This window comes from Gossypium raimondii, chromosome 10 (genome assembly GCF_025698545.1).
Source record: "Gossypium raimondii isolate GPD5lz chromosome 10, ASM2569854v1, whole genome shotgun sequence".
In the NCBI taxonomy this organism is placed as follows: Eukaryota; Viridiplantae; Streptophyta; class Magnoliopsida; order Malvales; family Malvaceae; genus Gossypium; species Gossypium raimondii.
The window spans coordinates 10,519,669-10,525,659 of record NC_068574.1 but is presented as its reverse complement, the minus strand read 5'-3'; positions in this window follow the sequence as shown (position 1 = coordinate 10,525,659).

Below are 5,991 nucleotides of genomic sequence, written 5' to 3'. Positions count from 1 at the left end.
TAACAGTTTAACATTTTCACAAATTTTCCCCGGGCTAACTAGATTAAGCTACAACGATCCCGGAAACATAAAAATATTTAAAAATGGGACAAAAATGCATACCTAATCAAGCAAGACAAGAATCACCGAATGTTAAGCTTCCATGGTTCTTTTTCTCCTTTAGTTTCGGTTGAAGATAGAAATAAAAGATGAATGTTTAGTTTACTTTTATTTATTTTATCATTTAATTACCTAATTACCATTATAACCTTTTAAAACATTAATAATTACACTTATGCCAAGCCACGTACATCCACTATCACTATTTATGGTCTAATTACCATATAAGGACTCTTACTTTAAGGTTCTATAGCTATTTAATACCTTTAGCTACTAGAACTCAACTTTTACACTTTATACGATTTAGTCCTTTTATCAAATTGAGCATGTAAACGGTAAAATAACTTTACGAAATTTTTATACGCTACTACTATCATACTGTAGAAAATAAAATAATAATAATAAATTATCGACTTTAGATTTGTGGTCCAAACCACTATTTCAATTTCACTAAAAGCAGGTTGTTACACATAATACATACTATTTCAAATTAATGTCAAACATTATTTTCATTTCATAATTTGATTTTTCAATCAAATTCATATTAGATCATATGAAATTCATTCCCATATCATATCAATTCATCTTTATATTAAATATACAACAATTGCCAATTTATTTTCAATTACTACTTCATTTCATAATGCAAATTCCAAATCAAATTCATCAATTTGTCACATTTCCATATTGCACCCCCTAGGCTTATATAATCGATTCTCAATATACAAATGTATCATTCGATCATCATAACAACTCAATATAAATTTCATTTATTCCATTTACATTATACATGTCCCTATTAGCCTGACTCGAACTCGGACTCGGACGGATACAAGGATCCGACCAACACACCGATTTGGCACCCAGTGCTTGATGGATAAATCTGTAATAATGAATTGCGCCTTGCGTTGGTCGGTAAAACTGACAAATAAATGTGCCCAACACTGGTTAGTATAATTGGCAAATAATGTGCCCAATAATCCTTGACTCGTAGTCGTATAACCCTAAACTCTTTATGTCTTCTGGCATGCCAATTATACCCGACCTTGCCCGAACAGTTAATAGGGTAACATTTTCTTACATTTATTTTCAATCAATTCCCCATTTCATTATCATAATCTCAATCAAACAAATTTATCATTCTCATATATATATATAAACAACATAGTTCATCACAACATAAGTCCAATTTCACATTTCAAATAACATTCAATATTTTCAAATTTATTCAATTCAATCCTTAGCACAAATAACCAATCAATAATTCTCAAATATGATAGCATTTCACTTAACATATCCTATTTCTGTCCAATTTAAGGTCATTTCATAATAATTTCAATTTAATCATCTATCTCACCTTTTTGTACTGAATCGTAAACAATTAAAATTTCAATTAAACATAATTACAATTACAATTACAATTCTAAATGCATAACAATTAATAAAAAAGATACCACATGAACTTACCTGGTCAAGACAGCAAACAAACGACTCTCTAAGGACTAATTAGCAACTTTTGTCATTTCCCCAATTATTTTCAATTTGGTCAAATTTTCGATCTATTCAATAATTCGATTCAATTTATCAATTCCAAACATCTTATATCTCCTATTATAAGTATATATCAATTTAATTTTATTATTCGAATGCCCCTAAACTTTTGCATTATCACTGTTGTCCTTATGCAGTTGTTGCTCATGATTATCCCATAAGACTTCAAATCATAAGCCGTCGAAGGGATTCCCAATCGACATATCTTCTTGGCCCCCTCCATACGGGCCCTGTGTTGTGCCTTCCTCTCAACCAACATTCATGACCCATATTGTTCATTCTCTACCCATGCATGGACATCCAGTTCCTCAAAGTTTGTGCATTACGAACAAGTGCACTATCCGAGTTCTCTTGGTTAACTGAGGGAAAGGTCTTTCAGTCTATAACCGTAATGCCATCAACCAATGAAAATGTTTGGAAGTGACTCATACTTGACACGTTGAAGTTTCCCATCAATCCACAATTTGGACACTAGAGGCTTGCTAAGGTCAAGACACACAACCACCTAAGCAAACCGTCCATAGGAGCCACTATTAGTATTGTAGTCAAATTTTACTACTAGTTTCATAATACCACTAATAGCTCAAAGAAGACATTTCTTGTACAACTCTGCAGGTAAGTAAGGTAGACGAATCCAAGCAACCGACTTCTGAATATGATCTTGAGTAGTTGAGAAGGATGGGGACCATGGCTGTACTGTGAGGTATTGACCAAAAATTACCTAAGGGCCTTCCGTCAACGCCTTTGAGTAGTCATCATCATCATTAAGAAACTTGACTAGGTAAAAATCGTTTTCCAAATCCATCACTTGAATCATTTTGTCTCAACTTCTAGAGAGGCAAATAGTTTATTAAGGAGCGCATTGAATGTAATCTTTTGACCCAACAACTTGATGATGACTGTTCACACCATACTCTTCCTTATAAGATCATGAATTCGATCCAAGAAACTAATCGAAAAAACCCCATCAATGGTACATGTCGGCACATCCCCATCTTGCAAATCAAAATCATCCATGTCTAGGCTTTTAAACTTATTTTGAGACGACCCAAGAAGAGTGTCCCGAAAAGATGCTTGACGAGCAGTCTCATTGTCTATATCCACACCATTGCGATCAAGTGTTGGATATCTAGCGCCTGGTGGCGCCTCTTACTAAAATAAGGGATAAATTTCAAAATTATACGTGAACTTGGTTTAATGTGCAATTCTATACATGAACTTTGATTTTATACAATTTAATACATAAAATTTTGATTTGATCTAATTCTCACAAATTATTAACACAATTATTGATATAACATCATTTTATTTTTATATATTGCATGTACAAATAGTTATAATTATCAAATATAAAAATAAATTAATGTATTTATTTCTTCAAATGTGTATGATGAATCAAAATTAAAATTTCATGAATATATTTGAACCATAATCAAAATTTTATGTGTATAATTACACCACTCAAAGTTTATATATCAAATTACACATTAAATCAAAGTTCATATATAATTTTAACATTTATCTAGAGATAAATTTTTTTCTTTTATCTATATTTTGTTCTTCCGACTCTAACATCAACTACATTTGTATGACACATTTAGATATAAATTCTAGCGTAAACTATCAAAATAGTCACTTTTGTTTGTCTCGCTTATGTTTGAAATATTACGTTTTAGTCACTTACGTTATCGTGTTGTAATATTTTAGTCACTGAGTCGTTAATTGCCATTAATTATGTAACGGTAAGCTGACATGGCACGTTAATCATCATTTCAAACAAAAATTTTAGATTAAATTTTACAAATGGTCCCTATATTTTTTCATTTTGAGCAATTTTTTTTTCTTTTATGTTCTTTTAACTTTTCTTTTCTTTTTTTCCATTGTCTTCTGCTTCTCCCTCTGTTTTTCTCCCTTCTTCATTTCTTTTAATGTAATTTTTTTATGTTTACCATTTGTTAAAACCAGAGGCGAATCTAGGGGGCTGGTGCCCCAGTCCCCTTAGAATGAAAAATTGCTATTTAAGCCCTTTAAAAAATTTTAAAATTTTAAATTAGTAAAGGTAAAATTGTACTTTGGCCCCTAAAATTTTAAAAAAATTGATTTAATCCTTTAAAAATTATAGATATATAGACTATTGATCGACTGTTTAACGTCACAGCAATAATGTGCAAGTGTACACTGTTGATGCAAGTATAGTAGACAGATATGAGTCTGTCAGATATCGATCCCATGAGGATGGTTGTTTTTTGTCTATCAATGTCAGTGCAATAAATATATAGAAACGAGATAAATTGTGAGAGTAGTTGTCGAAGCAATAACTTGAAAACAATAAGATAAAATATGATAATGATAAACTGGGATCCCCAACGTGAATATTCAACAGAATACTAAGTGCTCATAAGGTATAAAAGGATAGGTGATTGTCGATGCATTAAATTGCAATGAATATCTTACCAAGCTTAACTTCTATATTTAATCTAAGACTTAAACATGCACATTAACCACACCTTCTAATGATGGCAGTTGAACACTATTAAGAACAAGTGGATTAAATTCCTCTAATCCTCAAGCAACTTCTGTTGTCATGCTTGTTAGCTTGAACTATCGCTGCACTTTCCAGTGTCAGTGACCGCAATAATACTTCTATACTAAAAACATTCATACCCAAAGATTAAATAGTAAAAGCAAGATTGAATAAAATAACATTTAACCTAGAAATTATGTGTACTTCCGTACAAACATGAAATAGAAAGTAATAACCATCATTTAGAAAAGAAATATAAAAGAAACAAGTGGAAAATACTATTCCTAGACAGTCTCGAATTGAATCTCTCCATTCCCTCTTGTGTCGTACTCAGGGGTCCTCGTCAGGAGCTGATCTGCGTCCCTTTCATGTCGGTTCACTCGTAGGAGACTTAAGCCGCCATAGTCGAAAAGCTTCAAAAGATAGGTTGAAGAAGATAATACCCCCCAAAAAGCCTCCCTTTTTTTCCTATTCACGTGAATATTTATATTCTTCAAATAGCACAGGTGTCCTTTCATCAGAATCATGCTACCTCTGTACGTACAAGTTGCTTGTACCAGACTAGACAACTCACATTTTTTTTGTTCTTATCCGGACAACTGTCAGGTGCGGCGACAATTCTGGGCGCAATCTGAAAATACTCATGTAGCGACATCGGTACCAAAACATGACAAAATTAAGGATAAATAGGCTAAGATCCACTGAGTTATAAAATGCAATTTACTGAACTGAAAATGCTAAAATATGTGCTAAATAACTAAATGAGGACAAATTAACCAATAAGTAGGGAGAAAACATATGTTCTTTCTAGTAATATCAACTATTAAAAATTAAAATTTCCTTCGACCTCCCTAAAAAAATTTTCTGGCTTAGCCCTTAGTTAAAACTAGTCCACAAACTCACCTCACTCGAAAACAATTACATTGTTTAAAAAAATAAAAGTATAGGGACTAGTTTTAACTAGCCAAGTGTTTATCATACTATATTATATAACCAATCAATCAATTAACAAGCCAAGTGTTTCCTTTTTTTCTCTCTCACACCCTCCTCCATCGTTGCTGCCTTAGGTCTTTTGTGAGCGGCCGTTCGGCCCTAGAGCGAGCGCCGCTCATATCTCTGACCGCCTATGTCGGTCCTTTTACTTTTGCTATTCTTTTCGGCAAAATAATTCAAGCAGCCACCCTTTCTTTTGTGTTGGGTTACCTTCGCCAGTGAAAGGCAGCAACTTGCTTCCCTAGAGGATTTTCCCTTTTTTCCGCCACTAGACAAGCTCCAATTTTCTCGGCTTTTGTTTCATACATTCTGGTGAGGTTATAGCGCGAGGAGGCGCACCGTCATTGTTTCACCTTGATGGGTCGGACACAGTGATGTCGATGATGTTGCACCGTACCAGAGTTGGTTGATTGTTGATGCCCTCTCAATGGCGTTGGATGAAAACCCGTTGATGTCCCCGATGTGCTCTACGATGGAGACAGCAATCCTGGTGGCTCTACCCCAAACCTTGGCTCCTCCTCTGAGGTGATTTAGCTGGTTGTATGCTGGATAGCCCTTTCAGATTTGCTCTCTCCGGTCATCCCCTTCCCATCTCCATTGCAAGTGACAGTGACAGTGGCTGGGAGCTTAATGATATTAGATGTTTATTTAAAAGAGAGTATTCTAGTTTTATGAGCAGAAAAGTTGACTAGAATCCAATCCAACTTTACGTTAGATATATATCGAAATAATTGCAATATATGCTACTCATACTCAAACGTAAATGTTGGATATAATTATATTTTAGTGCATGTATATCTACTTTTTTTGAATATACATACAAA